The following is a 21659-nucleotide window of genomic DNA, read 5'->3' as shown; positions in this document are numbered from 1 at the left end:
CCCAGGGCAGCAAATGAGTAGGGGAAATTATGGCAAGATCTTGTGGACCTCTGTGATTGTTTGGGTTATACATACAAACTTCAGGTGTTGATCCAAAACTATACTCCAGAGGTATGAAGGTTGGCTTAATACCAAGTAAATACAAATATGTCATTGTAATGGAGAAATAAATAAGCACGTGGTCATAAGAAAACAAGAAACTGATTTTGGAATAAGCAGAATTTCATTACATTTATTTATAGTGATGATAATGTCGCCTGTTTTGTTCAACGGATGAGCTACAGTCACTTATGAGGGTCCTGAAATAAGACCAAAGACCAGTTTGGACATGCAGCCCTGTCTGGAAGTGCCATAGATTAAGACAGTGTCAGACAAATGTGTGCTGCTTTTAGCTTTATGCCTCACACATCTCTCCTTGATAGCAGCAATCTGCAGGCTCCTGAAGTCTTTCGTTCTGAGGTGGCAGAATGCCATCATATCTTATCCTGGGCTAAACTGTTCCCAGGTGTTGAGGTCAACATTGTAAGATTGGAGGTTGGTCTTGAGCGTGTCTTTGTAACATTTTCTTGGTCTGCCCCTCGAGTGAGTTTCAGTCAGCAATTCTCCATAAAAGACGGCCTTCGGTATTCTACTGTCAGACATACTGTGTCATCTCAGCTGCGTTCTCACTATAAAAGCTTCAATGCCTGTGATGTTGCAGCAGACAGGGACCTGGGTGTTTGGAATCAAATCTTGCCATTTAATTCCTGTTATCTGCTGTAGACAACAGAGGTGGAAATGGTCCAAGAATTTTATTTGGATTTGATAAGTAGTCGGTATATCACAGCCCTAGAGGAGTGTGGTGATGACAACAGCACAGTTAAATTTAAATTTTTGTCTGCAGTTTGACACAGTGTTTGTTCCAGAGATGACGCTGAAGTTGTCCAAAGGTATCATAGGCTGTATTAATGTGCTTTGTAATGTTGTCAATCATTGTATCTTGTGAAATGACACTGTCTCGTTAGAAAAGTTTTTCAATAGCTTTGAGTGGTACATCGTCAATGGACACAAACAAAGTAGGTACTGTACTTATTGGTTGAGGCTGGACCATAACTTCTGTCTTCTTTAGGTTGATCGTTAAGCCAAAATGTTTTGCTACACATGCAAAACAATCAGTGAGCAACTGAATGTCCCTGAGTTTATGGGCCAATAAACCACAATCAGTGAACAGTAATTCACAAATAGTTGTCTTCATAAATTTGTCTTTCCAAGCAGATGAGATAGATGTCTGAATAGCTAAGCTCACCCCTATAGATGCCTCTCTTCTGTGGACTTGCCTATCCAGAAGAACATGTATCCAGCACTGACCTCATCAAGATGGGACTTGCCTGGGAGACATGTTTCATTCAGTGCAGCTATATTGATGTTGTATTTGACAAGTTCGATTCTGATGAGTGCAGTGCACCTTTTGAGCCCACCAGCATCATCAGAAAGTGTCAAGTATCAGAGGGGTAGACGTGTTAGTCTGAATCTGTAAAAAGCAACAGAGGGTCCTGTGGCACCTTTAAGACTAACAGAAGTATTGGGAGCATAAGCTTTCGTGGGTAAGAACCTCACTTCTTCAGATGCAAGCCTTGTGTCTGAAGAAGTGAGGTTCTTACCCATGAAAGCTTATGCTCCCAATATTTCTGTTAGTCTTAAAGGTGCCACAGGACCCTCTATCAGAAAGTGTGACATTCCAGGATGCAGAGTTCAGTGTTCTTTGTGAGTGATGTTGATTTTTAACCACACAATTGGATTACCAGCTGGTTGTGGGACACTAGCAAATCAATAATGGAGTGAACAATGTTTAGGAATCCTTTTCTCGCCCTTTCCTGGATTGGGGAGAGCCCTGCTGTCCCTGAAAAGCATTGCTCTGTTGCACAAGAAGAATATGGATGCTTATATCACTCCAAGTCAATGCTGAATGACCATCACTCCCACACCACTTGTGTGCAAATTTGTGATTAGGAACCCCCAGCATCATCCTCTGCCTGTCCCCATCACCACTTGCCCATCACCATAGGAATTTCCAAAAAAAGAAGTGAAGAAATAGCAAAGAATAAGGACTACACACCAGAATGGTCAAAAGTACAGGTATATAGAAGACAGAGTCGTGAGACTAAATCACAATATTTTTGTTTTCACTTTCCTCTGAGGTTAGTGAGTAATTTTTGTTTTCTTACAAGATCACTGTCAGCTGCAGCTCTATCAGCTTCCCAATTAGAGTACTATATATGAGAAGTAGTAATATGCTGGTTACAATTATGGTACAGTAATAGCTTCTTTAAAAGGTCAGGAAAGGAAGATTACTGGAATAGCAGGCAATGCTTGACAGGGAAATAGACACAGAATCATAACCTTTTAGTAGACACAATCAGGAGTTGACTGATCAAATTACATGGAAAGGAAACATTACAAAAGGAGTGAACATCTTTAACTGAATGCATAGAATGCTTTATAATTAGCAAGTGGCATTACCAGTACAATGTAACAATAAGGTTTCATTAAAAGAAGAAGTAAATAGGTAAAATCTAGTTTTGATTTTACAACATTTATCTTCTAAATGTTTATTCTATTCCTCATCCATATTGACTGTAGCAAAGCTGCTGCCAATTTACTCCTTTGAATGATTCTGTGGAGATATTTAGCACAGATCAGTGACTCAGTGTAGGAAGAAAAGGAGGTGGATTGACCCCATAAGCTATGAGATGTGTGCTTAGTGGGAGAAGGATCTGCCCACTGCATCTGTTCTGGCTCTAGAAAGGAAATATTAGATTATTTGTTAGTAGGGATATTTATTTTCTCTTCCCTTTGTGAGTAGTTTATGCTTTTTGATTCAATTCTTTATTAGAAGGAGTAATTATGATTAAGGCTATGATTTTTGTCAATGATATTTTTAGTAAAAGTAAAAAATAAAAATTCGTGGAAGCTGTGACCTATCCTTGACTTTTACTAAAAACATCCCTGACAAAATGGGGAGGGAGGAGGGTCTATCACCCTGCCCCCTGCCTGCAGCAGCACAGGGACCCCATTGCCCAGTGCCTGGGAGCTGGGGGGGAGGAGGGGCACCGCCTTTGTGGTGCTGGGAGCTGGGGGGGGAGGGGGACTGCTAACATCAGCAGCTGGGCAGCTCTGCAGTCCCTCCCCTGGCCTCCAGGAGCTGCGGGCTGGGCATCAGCTGCTTGCCTTGGCTGAGCAACTGTGGGGGGCAGGAGGTGTTGACTGCCAGCGGTGGTGGCTGAGCATCTCAGGGGTTCCTGTTGGCAGCAGGGGCTGGTCAGTTGCAGGGGGTCCCCACCGCCCGGGGAGGCTGGGCAGCTGCAGGAGGGTCCCCTGCTGCTGGCAGCAGCTGATCAGCTGTGGGGGCCACCAAGGTCACAGAGGTCTCTGGAAGTCATGGATTCCATGACTTCCGCTATCTCTGTGACATAATCGTAGCCTTAATTATGGTCTGTTATGTAATCTCTCCTGCACTTCTATTAGAGATCATAGATTTAAATACTACTCTTACTGCTAATGCAGAGTTTGCTTTAGAATTCCAAGAGTCAGAATATTCAGAGTTAAGGCTGCAAAATCTCCATCAGATAAATACACATTTGATGCTTTTTAGCTAAATAATCCAAACAGCCTCGAAACTTGTGTGCATTTAACAATACTAATAGGCTCTACAGTGGTCATATCAATTTGAAACTTTTGTATTTATGAATTGTTCACAAACATGTAATTTTGTTATTTGACCAGCTCTACTTTTCAATCAATTTTTAATTTACTCAACTTTTCATTTCCCGTTAATTGTATGCCCCACAGGTGTATGCAATTCCAAGTTCCAGAAACTTAGAATAAGTCTCATGTGCCAGAACTTTACCCTTCTAACTGCATAAACACAATGCAGTCAAAAATAATTTCCATTACTAAAAGAAACAAAACCATATATTGATAGAATTATAATAGGGATCTGGTACTGTGTAATCAAAACAAAACATTTAAAAAAAATCAAATGATTCCTAAATCTGGTACAGAGTAGTCTGAATAATCTCCAGTAATAAAAAGGTTAAGCATAGAGCAATTATAATGTAATTAATGCCATATGACACTAATCTCTTGCTACTTTACCTAGCTCTGTTTTTAAAAGGATTTGACATAGTGAAGTTACCAAGACTGGCATGTTTTTCAAAGTTTAACGGTGATATGTAGCATGAATGAAAGCTTTTTAAAGAACACAACAATGGAACAAGACAATAACTTTTATGGAGGCTAGTAGAGGACTTAGATGAAAGATGGAGTGAGCTCATAATTTTCGTACTCTTAACTTTTAGCTAGCTGTTAATTTTTCAGTATACCTAGAAAACCCTGGGACCCTATGTCCCAAAACTTGCATAAAATGGAAACAGTAAGCCGTAAATGATTTAAAGGTGTTAGCTAGGACAACAGTGTTTACACTACAGTGTAACTGTTACATGCAGTCTTTTACAATTAAGATTGATTTTGGCAGAAAAATGATACTGGAAACTTTGAACATAAGATATTTCTCACAGCATTGTAATCAGGGTGTCTCCATGCAATGAAAATAAGTATGGTAAAGTCATTCTTTAATAATTACATGAATGAAATTAAATCAAATGAAAAACTGTTACATTATAACGCTAATCATTTTTTACAGAATAAGTAGCTGGAAATTCTAGACTAAATTGCATCTTTGAATTGCTTTGTATAGTTTTATATTCAAAGTTATAAATTAAATATGAAAGTAAGGAATGTGATGTATATTTTAAACATGCACATTTATGATTACAGTTTTAAGTAAAAGCATAACTAGCTAAGGAGAAAAAAATCCAGACTCGTTTTTCCTGCAGCCATGGTTGAAATCATACATATCTGTGTAATGACCTACATTTTGAGTCCTCTTTTGCTCCAAGAAAGGTTAATGCCAGCTAATACTGTCATTCAGGTTTAACTGCCTCTTTTCTCCCTGGCACTGATTAGCCCCATCATAGGTAGCAACACAGGGATGGGAAGCAGCCTCTGTAGAACCACTCCTCCTCCTCTAATATGGATAGATGGCAAGTGGGGAGGCAGGAAGTGGGCAGAGAATTGGCTCTACCCCATCAACATGGAGGGGCCAGGCATAGTTACATCAGCATGCCAAAGGAAATAATTTAAGCCACTTATCCCAAGGAGGAAACTGGGAAGCAGATAGGGACTCTTTGGGCATTCTGAAAGTGAGGTTCTGTTCCTGACTCTGCCAATGAGTTTCTGCAAAACTGGGCATGTCACTTAACCACTTTGTACTTCAATCTCTCAGTCTGTAAAATGGGGCTAATGCTTACCCATCTTTGTAAAACATTTTAAGATCTCTGGATGAAAAGTGGCATATAAAAGAAAAGTATTATTACAGGTTTATAACATCAAGAAAGTTGATTGATCTAGCTATATTTTCCATGAAATCCGCTCTGAAACATTATCAGTTGACTATCTTTGGCAGCCTGTTTTCCTGATCCTTTAATCAGCTTCTGTACCAGATGACAGGAGGATCGCTAATGTGACGCCAATTTTTAAAAAGGGCTCCAGAGGTGATCCTAGCAATTACAGGCCTGTAAGCCTGACTTCAGTACTGGGAAAACTGGTTGAAACGATAATAAAGAACAATATTGTCAGACATATAGCTGAACATAATTTGTTGAGGAAGAGTCAACATGGTTTTAGTAAAGGGAAATCATGCCTCACCAATCTATTAGAATTTTTTGAGAGGGTCAACAAACCGAGGGGATCCAGTGGATATAATGTATTTAGATTTTCAGAAAGCCTTTGACAAGGTCTCTCACCAAAGGCTCTTACCGGTACGCAAAGTAAGTTGCCACGGGATAAGAGGGAAGGTGCTCTCATGGATTGGTAACTGGTTAAAAGATAGGAAACAAAGGGTAGGTATAAACTGTCAGTTTTCAGAATGGAGAGAGGTAAATAGTGGTGTCTCCCGGGGGTCTGTTCTGGAACCAGTCCAATTCAACATATTCATAAATGATCTGGAAAAAGGGGTAAACAGTGAGATGGCAAAATTTTCAGATCATACAAAATTACTAAAGATAGTTAAGAGCCAGGCAGACTGCGAAGAGCTACAAAAAAAAAAATCTCAAAACTGTGTGACTGGGCAACAAAATGGCAGATGAAATGTAATGTTGATAAATGCAAAGTAATGCACATTGGAAAGCATAATCCCAACTATACATATAAAATGATGGGGTCTAAATTAGCTGTTACCACTCAAGAAAGATCTTGGAGTCATTCTGGACAGTTCTCTGAAAACATCCACTCAATGTTCAGCAGCAGTCAAAAAAGCAAACAGAATGCTGGGAATAATTAAGAAAGGGATAGATACTAGTACAGAAAATATCATGTTGCCGCTATATAAATCCATGGTACGCCCACATCTTGAATACTGTGTGCAGATGTGGTCACCCCATCTCAGAAAAGATATATTGGAATTGGAAAAGGTTCAGAAAAGGGCAACAAAAATTATTAAAGGTATGGAACAGCTTCCATATGAGGAAAGATTAATAAGATTGGGACTTTTCAGCTTGGAAAAGAGACGGCTAAGGAGAGAGATGATTGATCTATAAAATCATGACTGGTGTAAAGAAAGTAGATAAGGAAGTGTTGTTTACTACTTCTCATAACACAAGAACTAGGGGTCACCAAATGAAATTAATAGGCAGCAGGTTTAAAACAAATAAAAGGAAGTATTTCTTCATACAACACACAGTCAACCTGTGGAACTCCTTGCCAGAGGATGTTGTGAAGGCCAAGACCATAACAGGGTTCAAAAAAGAACTAGATAAATTCATGGAGGATAGGTCCATCAATGTCTATTAGCCAGGATGGGCAGGAATGGTGTCCGTAGCCTCTGTTTGCCAGAAGCTGGGAATGAGCGACAGGGGATGGATCACTTGATGATTACTTGTTCTGTTCATTCCCTCTGGGGCACCTGGCACTGTCCACTGTCAGAAGACAGGATACTGGGCTAGATAGACCTTCAGTCTGACCCAGTAGGGCCGTTCTTAGGTTATTATATTGTTTTTTATAGTGTAAACATTTGTAATCAAAAATATAAAGTGAGCACTGTATACTTTATATTCTGTTGTAATTAAAATCAATGTTTGAAAATGTAGAAAACCTCCAAAAATATTTAAGTAAATAGTATTCTATTAATACACATGATTAATTACTATTCATGTATTTAATTGTGCAATTAATCGTAATTAATTATTTTAATCACTGGACAACTCTATAGAAATAAATTATTTATCTATCTATCATAATGTTGCTCTTCTGTGTCTTTGGCAACTATACCAGTGTATTTTGTTTCTTTGAGGCAAAAATGCTAGGTGGAGTTCATGCAGGAAACAATCTTCTTTCCAGAGAAATAATCTGGCTAGCTTCAGAACATGTGATGAAATATTTTGCCATAGGAAATGGTTCAGAAGGTTAGGACTCAAACTGTTAGGTGCTTATCCAAACCAAACTTCAAAAGCTTTTCAAGTTCACCCATTTTTAACCCAGAAATGTTATAATAATCATTAGAGATTATTACCGGTAGTGGTTTGTTAAAGTCTAAATAACGGAACGGACATTGAGATGGAAAGAGAGAAAGAATTACCTGTAAGCAAATAGCACAAAATCTTCATACAACATTGCTGGACATAAAGAATGTCTTATAATTTCAATCATATTCTGTTTTCATAATACAAGTTTGATATCTCCAGATTTTCAAAATTGTCCAGCAATTAAACATGTTTTAACATGCAAAGTAAAGAATGCACCGGAGTATGGTGGCATTAATATTTCATACTCTGTATATTTCAAGCAGGTAGTTTCCCTGGTGTGTGAAACTAATCAATCCCAATTGCAATATAAATGTGAAATATCATACATAAAGGTGATTCTTTTCCTTATTACAAGTTGAGGACAATTGGAGGGAGGGTGCAGAAAAGCCATTATATACCACTGAAATATTCTCTGTGGTTAAACAGGAAAAAGCTGTCAACAACAGTAAGACTAATAGTCATTTAAACTGTAACAAACTGATTAGCAATGGCACAGCTGTGACATGTGTATGTGATTAAAAGTTAATGTCATTCTACATGATCCTGCAAACTCTTATGCATAAATAACTTTATGTATGGGAATAGAAAATTACTCAGATGCATAAGATTTGGATCACTGGAGACCTATTTACTAAGATTTTTATCAATCTAATAACATTCTTTACTATATACATAGAGTTCTGGAACGCCAACCGTCAGTTTATAGTTAATGTGGCTTTAACAATAATTAGTTAGCATAGATGGTATATTGAATAAACTGAAATTACTACCACTGTGTCTCTTTATCTTACTTTTAAAAATATTTGTTATTAACCCACCTATTCTGAATATTTGCAATAAAGGATACTTTTTTAAATTTTGTAATATGATTTCTTTTAGATATTAGAGAACACATAGTATACTGCATTTTCTGGTATAAGACATACAAATTTAAGTTATGATCTATTTACAAGTGTCAAAAAATTTCCAAAATATGCATACTCCTTTTTATTTTTAATTGTATCAGAAATATCAGTTAAGCAAACTATTTCAAACCACATCCTCTCTCAACTTTTTTCTTTCCTCTTCTTTTAGATTTTCATTTTTAATATTTTGTTTTAGTTTCCAAAGAAGTTTCAAATTCCAGTATTTTTGCAAGATTTGCATTAAGCAACAATGAAAAAGACATAGGTGTGATGGAATTCTCCACAGTGCAGTAAGAGGAAACACAGAGCTACTACTGATGGCTGTCATCAACTGCCAGGGTTCTGGAGTAGAGATATAACCCCATGTCAACAGTTTTCAAGCAATTATTAAGGAAGCTGCAAGGCTCTGGACTGTGAAAGCAGATATGCTATTTTTTCTGATTGGATTAGTGAAAGTATACAATAAGAAAATAAGTCAGAATGGCCTCCGCTGACCCTTCTGAACACATGGGTAGGGTCACCCAATCTGGTTACCAGAATATCATATCAGATACCATTGTGCTGAGTATCTGTCATTTGGCCTCCACCATGTGACTAATCACAATTAAAAAAAATTTGAAATGTACTGCAAAAAGCTGCTTCAAAATCAGTGCCCCAACTTTAACTACATTTTTGCTGACAAAAATCTTTGCACTAAATTCTTTATTTTCATGGAACCTTCACAAACTTGGAAATAGTCAAATTTTGAGTGTGTAATCTTTCGCACAGTTCTAGGTATGACACACTCACTGACGTAACACTGTATACTATATTTGATAAGACATTCATTATTCTTATGTCAAATTTTAAAAAGGTAGGAAATGTAATTCATGTTATAAAGGAATTTCAGTAAAACCAGCAGTGTTCTAACACAGTTATATTATCTGCGTCTCATAGGGACTACCCACATTGATGTAAATCTCAAAAGGCACACATTATACTATGAATTACAGCTTTGGAACCAAGTTTTACGGGGGGGAATAGTCATAAAACCATGACAACAGGAAAGGTAATTTTACCTAAAGATTCACAGGGGCAGGGCCCAAGACATTGGAGCTGATCCTAAGAAGTGCAGAGCATTGATTACAATAGTGACTTGGTAAATTGACACAGAGCCACTGATGTAAATGCTGGTATAGACCGGCTCAGACTCTGGCTGTAGGAGTTGCAGGTGTTCAGCATGTAGTTTACAGAAACTGATCAGCACCCCTTTGGATAACTTGTGAGCCCTCTAGTGGTGCTTTGTTTTAGAAATCACAGGCCTTACCTGGGTGGTGGCATTGGAGCTCAGTGCAAAGGGCTTGCATTTCCTTTCTTTGGCTAATAAGATCCACAGATCTATTATAATGAGTACTTTGGCCTGATTGTGTAACCCACACACCTCCTGGGTATGGTGTTCTGTCCCATCTAATGGCACTGAGAGCACTTAGAGAGAAATAAAATGAGTATGCTCTATAGCCTTAGCTAACAGCCAGGTGGCTTTTAGCTCATGCCCACCAGCAACTGGGGTCTATCAGCATTACACTTGTAGCTTGTGGAGAGAACCAGACCTGTCACTCACTGGAAGCAAGGAAATGCCTCACCTCCTGAATTTCCCTCCAGTTGAGATAACTTTCATATCCAGGATAATTCAAATCTATTTTCTTAAATTACAGACTGTTAAATACAGTTTGAAACCTGAAATCCTTGTATGTCAACTTCCATCTCCATTCTGTATGATCTGCTTGTCTCCAGGGTGGGCAGCATCTGTGGAACTTATTACTTGAAGAAGAGAAATGTTCAGGTAAGCACAGTTACATTTTCCTATTCTTCTTTGTGCTAAGATCTGCAGACTTGTTACAATGGGATTTCCATAGCAGTGTGCCTTAAGGGTGGAAAGCAGAACCATCCTTAAAAGTAGATATCCTAAATAAGGTAGACTATATATAAATATCACCTCCATCTCCCTCTGGGCACTAAAGTATGGAAAAGACTTATGCCAAAAAAAGGGGAAATGGTTTTGCTAAGATTGGATAACCGATATGCAGAATTTGGTGAACTAACAGCTTTCTAGCAGATCTCAGTACAGGAGACATGACTACCCACTCTAAGATTGTCAGTGCTCCTAAAGACTGGATTTTGATGCTTAACTGAAAGAGGAATATTTCTTGAATTTGCTTAGGGAATGAATGTTATGAGAATTGTGAGGACTGCCAGTCTCAATTAAAAGTAAAACATTGGCTTTCCTTAGAGATAGCTCCCAACTTAAAATAAAAACTCATCTGACCATCTGACTGAAGATACTAGCCACTGGGAGACTTACTGCCTATCGATTAGTGAATAAAAACATCTTCTGCAAGGGTTCAATCTGAGTAGTATTTTAAGGAGTGAAGTGAGGTTCTAAGGTTGCACTCTAACTTTTGTGGGGATGGAATAAATTCAATGTTTTAAGCAGGGCCAGCTCCAGGGTTTTGGCCGCCCCAAGCAGCCAAACAAACAAACAAACAAACAAAAAAACAAAACAAAAAAGCCGCGATTGCGATCTGAGGCGGCAATTCGGCGGGAGGTCCTTCGCTCCGAGCAGGAGTGAGGGACCATCTGCTGAATTGCCGCTGAACAGCTGGACGTTGTTAGATGAAATGTACTGTTTCACTTAGCTATTAATAAGATGTTTTTAAAATACTGAAGTGAATCACTGACTTTAAAACTGAAATTCAAAATGGAGTACATGAACTCTAACTTTGAACTCCATCTCTGAGAGGGGACTTATTTTGCTACACAGACTCTAGCTTAAACCAGTCAGAACCGGTTTTTCCCGCCAAATCCAACCCTCAGTGTTCCATCACCTCAGAAGCATTCCATCACCTCAGAACTCTTCCCGCCAAAAAGGCTTTATAAGGTCTTGTTCAGCGCCTGCGCGGGGCTGTCCATTCCAGCGACAGTTTGTACACGGTCGGGTCTTCGCAGAGCTCCAGAGCTGAGTTCGAAGAACAACATCTATCCCGTAGTGTGTTTGAGGAAGAGGAGTCCTGTCATCATCATTCCTATATCCTGCATCTCCTGGTGTCCATCATCCCAGAGGGTCTCCTCGCCAGCGACGAGAACCATCAGTCGTCTGGACTCCCCAGTGTTCCTCCTCAAGGACTCTAAATCAGTCCAAGAGTTGTAGGTCCTGGGCATCACGCCTGTACGTGACATCTGCTGCATCAGAGCAATAGGAGAAAGGTTTCCGTGTTGGGGTATTGTTTATTGTTTTTGTAAAATCCCACGGGAGGGTTTATGGGCCTGAGCTCCAAGCTCTCAGAGTCAGTCACTGATCCACTATTTTACTGATTTATGGTTTTGCTGTTTCACTGTGTTATTCTTGTATTTCTTCCCCCCATTTTCCCTAGTTTTTCTGTACCTTTTATCCCTAATACACTTACCTTTATTTGCACCATATTATCTTGTCTTCTCTTTATTTTATTATATTTTATGGGTAGCTAAGACCACCGGTGACAGACACGGAAGGGAGCCGAGTCTGCAGCTTCTGAGAAAAGGGGCTTTCCCTGTTATATCTTCCCTCTACCATTTCTCTAGTATTTCCTTTGAAGCGTTACCTTCTTCCCCTTGAGGTAACATTTCTGGCGACCGCGGCAGGACTCTCTTGGGGATTAGTTACCCCATTAGAGTCTTGTTATGCTTTAGCTTGTTTATTTGTGACAGTGACTGTGACGGTCCAATTGACTCGGGGAGGGAATTCGTGTGGAATTGGAACTGTGCCTACTTCCCCCCCTACGGAAGCATGATCCGAGGGAAGGTATAGTGTCCGGGTGAGAGCCCCCCTTCCATTACTCCCTGGGTGAGGGACGGAATTTATTCCGCCCTGGGAAATCCTGTTATTGGCAATAAGGGTTGCAGGGACGCCTGGACCCCTTGCCCAGAAGCAGGTAGCGTTGGCTAGTAGGCCCCATACTAGCACCGCTAGTGTCCGGTTGCTAATAACCGAACACGGAGTGGTACCGGGCCCCAAAAGGGTTGCCACTCTTTCTTTTGGCAAGACAACAGTTAGTAGGGGAGCGGCTGTGGCCTTCTCCCGAAAATTTAGGTTGCCTTTGCCTAGGCCTTAGAGCCGCAGCTGGAAGCGGTCTCTTTTCTAAGGTCCCTCTATTTTCAAACGGTGTAATCTTTTTCCTTGGATTGGGTAAGCAATCTATAACCCAGCAGCAGAAGATGGATCAAGTTTTCAGCCTCCAAGGATGGACGTCCCAGACAAATAAAAACTCAGTGGACTTTAGTGTGGATTTATTTGGAAAGGGCAAAAATCCTTGGAAGAAGGAGTCATTGGCAGGGGTTGATTCCTTGGACAAGTTTTCCACCTTATGGGCTCGGTATTCCACTTGTAAACCTACCCCTAACAAGAAAGCACGAAAATGTGCTCTCATATACGGCTTGGCTATGGTCAGCCGAGAACTGAATTCACAAGTGTCACTGCTTAAACAACAGACAGAGCAAGCACTTGTTGAGAAGCAGCAGCTAAAACAACAAGGTGAAAGGCAGGCTGCCGAAGAGCAACTGGAAACTGCCAAAATAAATAGCCTGACCTTACAGGTTTCCCAGCTCGAACAACAGCTGAGGAATCTTAATACGAGGGTTACAGATGCAGAAACTGCTGCTGAAATAAAAGGCAGAGAACTTCAGGAATCGCAGGCAGTAGTGCGCCAGCTCCTGAAGGAAGCCCATAATGTTAATTTAGGGTCTGTCAATCATGTGGCCTGCAATCGCCGCATTGACAAGCTGCAGAAGCAGCTACAATTGGCCAAGGGTGTTATGAGTGCCATCGAAATGAATCCTTTGGCAGCTTTTAAGTCCGAATTTCAAGAGTCAAGTTCCGACTCGGAAACTGAGGACTCACCACCAGGTCCCTCAGTGGGTAAAAGATTGGAACCCTCAGCACCTCACAGTAGTGAGGAGGCCATGTTGGTAGACAGGGGATGCCCGTTGGCCCCTATTGTAACCACTGTAACCCAATATGATAACAACAGACCCCCAACTGTGAAACATGAAACTAGGGCTTTGACCCCGGAACAAACTAGAGCTTTGGGAAAGCAAATGGGAATTTGTAATAAGGAAACGGTATTGAACTGGCTGGCAAAATTATCAGCAACACCTAATGTCAGCCAGGAGGATATGGTAGCACTCTTAAGGGAATGCATGTCAGCTGAGGATTTTGCAGTATTACCATATGGCATCATGGTGGATACCAATACTGAACAACATACCATATATAAGTGTGTTTTTAAATTGTATTTTCCTTATGACAACCTACTGGGTAAAGCATATGCTGAAAAGCAAATGCCAGAGGAACGACCAGAAAGGTATATGATGCGAAAAAAATTGTTATTCTGGTTAGCTGGTTTGGGAGTCAACCGTGGAGGGGTTATTGATTATGACGTACCTGAATTAAGAGAATTATATGTACAAGGTTTAACACCTAATATCCGGTTGGGAATGGGTCCTGTGGTTGCTCGTGTTACACCAATGGCTGAATTAGAAGGCAGGGCTAGAGAGGTTTACGAGTTACAACAGCTAGCCTACCCTGGTGGAGGAGCTAAGAAAAGGGTGGCAGCTTTCAATAACAAAACCTCTACCGATAAAAGCCAAGGCAAAACTCCAATGCAGCAACAATATAAACCCCCAGAATTTACTAACAAAATGTTCAGTGGCTCTGCTGAGGAAATGAAAATCATGAAAAAGGTGCTATTAAAAAGACTCAGCAAATATGAATCATGGGACAGTCTAGTGAAGCAGAGGTTATCAGCAGAAGACATGTTCCTGAAATTAGCACAATATGAAACATCACAAGGATCAGCAAGTAAGAACTCTAATGCTCCTATAGCATCCACCTCACTCCAACCTAAGTGAGGTGGCCGGGCTTCCCAAGCCCCTGGGTTTGTGGCCCCCCTAGTTAACGACTACTGGGGTAGACCCACTGTAGAAATTCAATTAAAGGGAAGTTTCGGTAGCATTAAACAAAAGACATTGGTAGACACCGGGGCATCTACCAGCCTACTTTGCACAAAAGCAAATTCAATCATCAGGAATATTCCAGTTAAGGATATTAAATCTCTTCAGTCATACAATGGAAAGGAAAGTACTATACCTTTCACTGATTTTATTACTTGTTCTGTAGGACATCTGTCAACCCAAGCTTCCTTTGGTCTACAACAATTAGACGGAAGTGGCATCTTGGGAATAGATCTATTAAGGAAATTACAGATAGTGGTGGACTTACCAAATAACATATTGTGTCAAGTGAAAGATGAAGAGGCGGGTCTTATAATTCCAGCAGCCCATAGGATATATGCGTTTAAGACGCCAGATAAACTGATTCTTCCTGAATGGGAAGAGGACATCAAACTGATTACCCAGAAACATCTCATGGTTTTCGCTCCAACTAAACTCAGTTGTGGAAAAGTAGAGGCTTCTGTGAAGGTAGAAGGACCAGACCCCAAACCACTAAGACAGTATAAGTATTCCATCGAGGCAAAGGAGGGAATTAAACCAACCATCGATGCACTTTTAGAGCAAGGAGTGCTAATCCAATGCCAAAGCATATGCAATTCGCCTATTTGGCCTGTTAGGAAGGCAGATAATAAATCATGGAGACTTACTGTTGATTATAGAGGGCTAAATCATGTTACCCCAAGACTAGCTCCTGTAGTGGCAAAATTCCCTGAGGTGATGGCTTTAATCACAGAAGGTGCCTGTTGGTTTTCTGTATTGGACATTTCAAATGCATTCTTTTCAATACCTCTCCACCCTTCTTCGTTTTACAAGTTTGCTTTTACTTTTGATGACCGACAGCTAACCTTCACCAGGGTCCCACAAGGCTATCATAACGCCCCAAGTCTGTGCCATCGGTTGGTGGCCGCCCTGTGGAAGAATCTGACTTATTCCAGCAACATCATAAGTTACGTAGATGACATCCTAATTGCCACACAGACCAGAGAAGATAATTGTGCTGCTTTAGATGAGGTTCTGGAAGCATTGAAAAAAGCTGGATTCTTAATCAATCCTAGCAAGGCTCAGTTGGTCCAGCAGCAAGTGACTTACTTGGGAGTTCAGCTTGGACCCACAGGCAGAAAACCGGATATTTCGAGAATAGAACTCATATCTAAGCTGCCTGCCCCGACAGATGTAAGCACTTTACGATCATTCCTTGGATTGGTTGGATTTTCAAGGGATTTTATCGAAAACTATAGCGAAAAGGCCAGACCTCTCTATAAACTTTTAAGGAAAAATCAAAAATGGACTTGGGGAACTGAAGAGCAGCAAGCAGTGATGGACCTGAAACAAGCCTTGATGACTGCACCGGCACTTGCATACCCTCAAATCAACCAGCCCTTCCATCTACAACTGGCAACAACCAAGACGGCGATTAGTGCAATATTATTACAACAGAGTGGATCCTCCTTAAAACCAGTGGCATATGGATCTAAGGTCCTTTCAGAAGTAGAAAAACAGTATACAACGTGCGAAAAGGAAGTACTTGCATTAGTTTGGGCCATCTCCCATTGGGAGTATTTAATAGGAATGGCCCCTATTGTACTAAAAACCACCCATACACCAGTGCAATATGTCATATCAGGTAAAGCTAATGCAGGGCGAGTCAGCCACCCTAGACTTGCCAATTGGACACTTGCCCTTCTGAATAAAGAGGTACAAGTAGAGAAGATCAACACACCTATTTCTGCACCTTTCGCACTTTGCCCGCCAATAACTGAGGAAATATATATAAATAATCATGATTGTCCTCTACCTAACATCAAAATTCCAGAAATTGTATCCCCCTTTAAACTTGAATCATGCTATGAAAATGCAAAAGCCAGTAACAGAGAATTATGGGTAGTCGATGGCAGTAGCCTTTTTAAAGATGGGAAGGCTGCTACCGGATATGCAGCACTTCATGTCGCTTCGGACAAGATCTATCAAGGAACCGTGTCATACCATTCTGCACAAGCGGCTGAAGTTGTGGCCATCATAGTGGCTTTAGAAAATGCTGAATCGACTGCCAATATCACCATCTGTACAGACTCTGATTGGGCTATGAGAGCCTTGTTAGACTGGATGATAGTATGGAAACAGCGGGATATGAAATCCTCAGATAATCATCCAGTGGCATATGCTGGCTATCTCATGCATGCATGGAACTTAGCAGAAGCTAGGAGGGGAGATACTTATCTATTCAAAGTAAGAGCACACAGAAGGAATCAGGCAGAGATATCCATATTAAACAGCAAAGTGGATAAGTTAGCAAAGCAAGCAGCGGTAATGGGACCTGAAACAAGATGGGACAAGGTAGAAGCTAATATAAGTGCAAATAAACCTGTGGACCATACAGATCATCAAGATATAGTACAATTGCAAGAACAAGATCCTGAAATTAAGAAGCTGCTAAAAGATGGAAAACACAAAACATACCTCATCACTCGACATACATCTGGTCTAATCATGGCAACAAAAGATAATTATGAAAATACTGATAACGATACCTTGATTCCACTATTAGTGATTCCAAACATATTGCGAAGGGAGTTAATCCAACTGGCTCATCAACAAGGACACTTTGGACTCCAAAAGACTCTACAAAGGCTAGCTACGGTAGGATGTTGGCCTGAGATAATCCGAGATACTGAGCACTTTATTAACAACTGTTTAAGATGCGCCCACAATAATCCTGATATAAGGATAAAAAAGGGACCTCTACTTCATCAACCGGTAGATGGCCCATGGATTCGAGTGCAGATAGACTTTATTGGACCCTTACCTAGAACTAACCGAGGAAATGTATACTGCCTGGTAATAATAGATCCATTTACCAAGTGGATAGAAGGGTACCCAACTAGGAATTGCACTGCAGGTGCGACAGTAAAATTGCTGTTAGAAAATACGTTCAGTCGATTCGGACTACCTCGAATTATTGATTCCGATCAAGGCACGCACTTTACCGGAGAATTAACTAAACAATTGTGTATAGCCTTAGGAATACGCCAAAGATTTCATGTAGCTGGTCACCCACAAGCTTCTGGGTTAGTAGAAAGATCAAACCGCACTTTAAAAACTGCACTAAGGAAGGTAATTGATTCATCAGGAAAGAATTGGGACAGACATCTACCTCTCATTCTGATGGCAATCAGATCCACAGTGAGCGTCCATGGATTCACTCCATATGAAGCACTTTTCGGAAGACCTATGGTAACGCCTGAGCAATGGTGGATGCCAGGAGGGGTACCACCGGACGAGTATAAACCTAGAACGGTGACGGACAATTACATAAAATCAGTGTTAAATACCATATCAGAAGTGCAAAGGGCAGTGGCGGTTAATTTAAAAGGAAATATTCATAAGATGGATCAAAGACTGAACAACAATTTAAAACATTTAGAGTGGAACATAGGGGATCAAGTTCTCTTTAAGTATTTTTCTGAAAAGAACCATCCATTAAGTCCAAGATGGGTTGGACCAGTAACTATCATCAATAAAGCCAGTCCAACAACTTATCAACTAGAATTGAAGACCGGAAAACGTAAAGTACAAAAGTGGTTCCATAGCTCACAATTAAAATTATGGAAAGGAAACATCTGTACTAATCCATCTAGAACAGAAAGTAATAGAACAAGTGATGAAAAACCACCATAAGGATCAACTAATTGTCTTGTTTTCATCCACAGGATGCCGAACAAAGAAAATATGAAGACTACTGGAAAATTTCTGATGTACATAGTTATAACTTGGTTAAGTTTATGGACCTGTAGAAGTTTAATAATTAAGAAAAATGAATACTGGATATGTAAAACACACAGAAAAATATCTTTCATGTATGACCAAGGGAAGGAATTGGAAACACAAAAGGAAAATGAGGAATATGTAAATGAAAGAACCAACACTCAAATGGGAGGAATGGCACCACCTGAAGCTCCTACAAAGCCATTTCCAGAGGATATTTACAGACGCCGGAGGAGACGGGATTTACCACCAACTTTCAATGTAACTCTGAAAGGAAGTAAATTCTTTCCTGTCAAGATGAACGAATATTTAGAATGTCAGGTTAACCCACAAATAATATATCGATGGAGGGATAAAATCCTACCAAATACAAGAAGACGTCAAACACCAAGAAAACAACAAGAAAGCTCTACAAAAAGTAGTACAACAATGGTACCTCGAGCGACTACTAAAAAACCAGTTAATGTTTTCAGAATTGGCTATCACGGAAGAGGGAAAAGAGAGGCAAACGATCATAAAAATTGGGAATGGGTAACCCTTAGAGCTTATAAGGTCATGGAACGTTGCTACCTAGATGTTTTTGAGTATGCTCGGAATCAGTCGGTTATATTACCTGATACTGTTACCACCCACAACCCAGTACAGCGTTTTGGACCTATACGTCCAGGATATGGTTGTACGTGGAGTATGCCTGAAGTGATGTTTGACAACTGCCATAAAGACCTCTATCAATGTGTTGTATTTGACATCTTATCTCCTTCTTTAGTTAAACCCGGAAAATTGAACATATCCATAAAAATGTACCATCAACAAACCCATATAGATTTTGTAAATATTTCCATAAAACCTCCTAATCAGAATACTACCATATTAAGATTAACCTGTAATTCCTCTTTGTTGGGCTATAACATTTCATTGAAACAACATACTACCTCAAGATATTGTATATCGGACAATGATATAAATAAATTCAGGGAATTGTGTGTAATTAATTATACTATAAATATTATGGTCAATCATTCTGGACTATGGACTGTGAGAGGCCCGCTGGAGTTTGAATATACAAAGGAAATACATGTGGTAACGCCCCCTCCCATTTATCATGTAGGACCACTAACCATTAAAAAGGACGTAACCAGAACTTTAATGATAGATCCTCAATATTCAATCAAAAGGATTATCATGCCTCTACAATTATCTATAGCATCAGTATATAATCAATGTACCCTATATACAGAGCCACTTTTAGTAGGATGGAGAGCCTGGGTTCAAGGAGTGCTCCCTCCTTCTTCCAACTCATCTACTAGGCAGAAACGTGATTTAGTGGCAAAGGTGCTAGGGGGAATTGGAGCTGGATTAAGCGTATTAAATACAGTAGACCAACAAATACTAGCAAATCGAATTGGTCAGGTAGGTCATGATGCCGCCTCCCTTGCCGAACCACTGACTTCTGCATTTCATGCTCTAGGAACTACAACATTTGACATCACTAAAATTCTTCCGTATTGGCTTAAAATTCAAGAGCAAGACCACCTGCGAATACTGGGAGCATTAGATATTCTCCAATCTAATATCTCAGAAGCCCTAGCATGTGTAGAAGCTCAGCAATGGTTGATAACGGTAGCCAAGGCTATCATCAGAGATGGTTTTAACCAGCAGTTACCTTTGGAATTGAAGAAAATCATCTACGAGGACGCCAATGATTTTGAGAAAATACATCACCAATGGTGGCAATTATTGACGTTCACTTACTTCCAGCACAACGATACGATCATGGCCTTGATTCTTACTTTAAAATCAGCTAATCAAGAAACCATATATCCTCTTGTTGCTTTGGGGATATATGCTAACCAGTCCCTACTAGTCCCCATAGAAGAACATAAATGGGTACATGTTAACGCTAATAATTCATACGTCCCTATAAATCTGCAAGCATGTGTCTATCAGCCCAACTTGGGATATACCTGCACTACCCAAGTGTGGGAGGAGGATTCCACGTGCCTAGATCCTGTAGAGGGCACTTGCTCTTATGAAGTGTTTCACCATTCCCTCAGTAAAGCCTCTGCCATAGTACAAGTGAATTCTGGTTGTTTTGTATCCGAAGTTTATGTCCATATTTCTTAGTTAATAATTTGTATAAAGTTAATAATTCAGGAATAGGAAATGTATGTATATGTAAGGTCATACAGTTAATGGGTTGTGATATCAATGTATCCGTACATAATGTATATATCAAAGAGATGTTCAATGAATATAAATTGTACAATACGTTGACACCCATCCATGTTGGAGCAAATCTGGAGGTTATTCAAAAATTGTTACACCATGAAAAATTAGCTCAGTATTTGAATAATTTGAAATTGGAAGGAAGTAAAACTATTCTCACTGTGCAACATTCTATCTCCGAGATTAAACAAATTACAAAAAAGATTAAGGATGAAACCACCTCTGCTCATTGGTGGGAATCTATCCTGTATACCGACATGGGAAGTATAAGATCAATGTGGTATATTCTTCTACATCCAGTTGTGGTTGTTTTAATTATTCATAAGAAAGCAAGGAGAAAGTATAAACAAGTTCCTTTTAATATTTCTGGTTGGAATGCTCTGTAAATATTTATCATATGCATTGTTGTAATTCATGTTATTAATGTTTGATGTTGTATTAAATTGTTTGGAACCTTTTGTCCATAGTTAAGGAAAAAGGTCCCAAGGAGGGGATATGTTAGATGAAATGTACTGTTTCACTTAGCTATTAATAAGATGTTTTTAAAATACTGAAGTGAATCACTGACTTTAAAACTGAAATTCAAAATGGAGTACATGAACTCTAACTTTGAACTCCATCTCTGAGAGGGGACTTATTTTGCTACACAGACTCTAGCTTAAACCAGTCAGAACCGGTTTTTCCCGCCAAATCCAACCCTCAGTGTTCCATCACCTCAGAAGCATTCCATCACCTCAGAACTCTTCCCGCCAAAAAGGCTTTATAAGGTCTTGTTCAGCGCCTGCGCGGGGCTGTCCATTCCAGCGACAGTTTGTACACGGTCGGGTCTTCGCAGAGCTCCAGAGCTGAGTTCGAAGAACAACATCTATCCCGTAGTGTGTTTGAGGAAGAGGAGTCCTGTCATCATCATTCCTATATCCTGCATCTCCTGGTGTCCATCATCCCAGAGGGTCTCCTCGCCAGCGACGAGAACCATCAGTCGTCTGGACTCCCCAGTGTTCCTCCTCAAGGACTCTAAATCAGTCCAAGAGTTGTAGGTCCTGGGCATCACGCCTGTACGTGACATCTGCTGCATCAGAGCAATAGGAGAAAGGTTTCCGTGTTGGGGTATTGTTTATTGTTT

This window comes from Chrysemys picta, chromosome 3 (assembly GCF_011386835.1).
Source record: "Chrysemys picta bellii isolate R12L10 chromosome 3, ASM1138683v2, whole genome shotgun sequence".
NCBI classification, from domain to species: Eukaryota; Metazoa; Chordata; order Testudines; family Emydidae; genus Chrysemys; species Chrysemys picta.
This window is presented reverse-complemented; position numbering follows the sequence as displayed.